At 28.6% G+C, this 3,087-nt stretch overlaps 1 long non-coding RNA gene across 1 annotated transcript; it reads right to left on the reverse strand.

Moving 5' to 3' along the window:
- Positions 1–2,450: 2,450 nt before the first annotated feature.
- LOC106761850 lies at positions 2,451–2,977 on the reverse strand. Its single transcript, XR_001375718.2, has 3 exons — positions 2,870–2,977; positions 2,719–2,787; positions 2,451–2,499 (listed from the first exon to the last, which is right to left on the reverse strand). It is a non-coding gene; the product is annotated as an uncharacterized LOC106761850 (long non-coding RNA).
- Between the last annotated feature and the right edge of the window lie 110 nt (positions 2,978–3,087).

Raw genomic sequence — 3,087 nt, forward strand, 5'->3', positions numbered from 1 at the left:
ATCACAAGTCATACTTGAATAATCGATTATCACTTCATATAATCGATTATCACTTTTTGAAAACCCTGTAACGGACTTGAATAATCGATTATCACTTACAATAATCGATTATTCAAGTACATAGATAGCGCTTTTTTTTATCATAGATAGCGCTTTTCAAGCGCTATCTATGTCAGCGCTATTTATTAATAGATAGCGCTTCAAAAGCGCTATCTATTGCTGTCTGAAAATAGATAGCGCTTGTTTAAATAAGCGCTATCTATTGGTCTAAATTTTAAAAAAAAAAATATTTTTTTAATAAAATATAAATTTTTTAATGAAATATTTAAAAAAAATAAAAATATATATAAAATATTAGTTTTATTCTATACAAACCTATGTTAAATATTGGTTTTATTATATACAAAAAATATATAAAAATTAAGAAAAATCTGACAAAGACAAAGATCTCTTCATAAATATGAGTAAAAGCTATTGGTACAATAATATTTCAAATATAATCGTTAAGTCGTCCAGTACGTATCATAACATGACATTGCTTTATAAGATAATATACAATCATAACATATATATTCTATGAGTAACTATAAGCATGTACATCACTATAATATAACCTATAAACATGTACTAATTACATGTAAACATTAATCTTCTCTAACTTCAATGATTTCATTGTCACGATAATGGTGATATCTGCAACTTAAAAATATACTGCAAGAAAGAAAAATAATATAAAATTAATCAATTAAATTTTTACTACAAAATAATTATGACAATGAAGCAAAATCTGAAAAAATAAGTAAAAAACAAAAGCAAAATATATTCAAGCGAGTTTAAATTGACTAAAGAAATATTTGTCAAACCAGAAACTGTAATGTAACTCTCTAAACATGTTTTAAATCCTACAAGACTATTGAAAACTATGCTAACTACTAATAATAGCAAAGAAATAAAAATTTGGCTATGAAAACCAGAAAAATGCACAAAAGCAAAATAAGACAAGATCCTATGCTAATTTCAAACTAGCAAAAGAAATTCCATTTAAACAAGTTCCTTCAACTTTAAAACAGTAAGCAAGTTATAAATGATAAAAGAGCACTGTTATGACAACTATCTATTCTAGAAAACTAAAAATTCAAAATATCACCATACGTACCTAGAAAACTAGCTAAAACTTAGTCAAAACAGGACAACTACTAACAAATCCTAGAATCAACAATTAAAAACTAACCAAACTAATTCCTAAAGTTTTAAACTAACAAAGTACAATTCAGAAAAAGTAGTCAAGCATTTGTAAATCTCTAATAATAAAGTACAAGAAATTAAGTTGTCAAATTTCTCCCATGATGTTGGTCGTATTGATACATCTAAAGTCTGCTGTCCTATTAGAGATGAGACAGCCACAGAAGGTACCATGTTCAACTTCAAAGTAAACGACCTAAGTTGTAGATGCTGTGATAAAATTTAAGTTTGTATTCATGCTTATATACCTCTTTTGGCTTATCATTTTTGAACTTTGAAGCAGATAATGTTGAATTTGCAGAAGAGAAAAAAGAATTGGAATCAGATCCAAATGGCTTCATCAAAGGAAAGGACCAAAAAATAGATATCTCATAAATTATTGATGGTGCAAGATGTTCTGGATGTTTGAATCAGGTAATGTCACTTCCTACACAATACTTTTATGTTAAATAATTTGGGAATGAATAGATTATGATGCCAGAAATATAGTCAAAGTTATATTATGGCTCCTCAAAGATTTCTTCCAATATTTATTGAAAGTCAAAACTATCATTTGGTTCTTTTACAGGATGAGGGTATANCAGAAGAGAACAAACTATCATCTCTAGCCATGTTCTTAATAGTCAAAACCATATCTTAAAAACAAGACCTTGAAACTTTTTGTTGCAGTTGTTCTGTTGTCTCTAAACTCTAAACTAGAAGTAGAAATAGAAATAGGGTGATGGTTGTCAGGTTTCCAGAATTGTACTCTTTATCTAGATAATAAAATGTCATAATTAACACAGAGGCAGTGGCAATTGCATCTTGCAGAAATGAAAAATCTAGGTTTGTTTACTATTGAAGGCCAAATTTGCAGATTTTGTAAAGTTTGATTTGCGGATCCCATTAGAAGGTATTTTATAATTTTGTTTGTATCATCTTTTGTATATTTGCTTTTTGGTTAACCTACTGATTTCACGAAGTTATAAAATAATGTACAATCAACTTTTTGTAGTTGGGATGGGAACTAGCAGAAATATGAACGATATGTGACAACAAAGAAATTCAGAATCTGTCTCTGAATTATTATTGTTGTTGCTTTTTTCTTCGTTTCTTTCCTAATAAATAACTCCTCGATCGATAGATTTAGCTTTGATATTTTATTAATTTTAACCGAATTCACGCTTTAGATATATCATACAAAAACTCAAACTTATAAACAATGATACCTCAAGCATTTTCTTAAGCCGCTCTTCCACGGGTAATGATAGTAGATCCCTAAATTTGCATACACACGATGGTCAGAATTATAAGTCAATAGCAATAAAATAAACCAATAAAGTATATAACAATAACAATAAATATACAAAAAAGGACAAAGTTGTAGATACAGAAGGACAAAGAGTGCGTCCTACATACAACTAATGGAAAACCTTTAATCAAAAAGGAGGGGGCAAAAATTAAATTAAAAAATTTGACATTCAAGGAAGATGGCACCTTTTAGAAGGACCCTTTGACAAATTGTAGCTAGTTCCTCCAGGACACATTGCGGTAACATAATCAAACCTGAATCAAAGATTTACAAACTTCAAATATTTAGTAATTCACAAATCAGATAAGAGTGAAAAAGTACAATAGGACATCTTACGTTCTCATTCTGATTTGAAGGAAGAGTAAGGCTATATGCATTTTTCTTCAACAGGTGTATCCATCAAATACCAGAGCTCTAACATTGTTGAACCTAGATCTTGAAGCTGCCAGACAATAATTAAGTTAACTACCAAACAAAGAAAATAACATCAAATTATAAACACAAAGTAATGTTTCATATCAAAATTAAATCTACAAACTGCTAGTTTTTACCTT

This window comes from Vigna radiata, chromosome 5 (genome assembly GCF_000741045.1).
Source record: "Vigna radiata var. radiata cultivar VC1973A chromosome 5, Vradiata_ver6, whole genome shotgun sequence".
Taxonomy (NCBI): domain Eukaryota; kingdom Viridiplantae; phylum Streptophyta; class Magnoliopsida; order Fabales; family Fabaceae; genus Vigna; species Vigna radiata.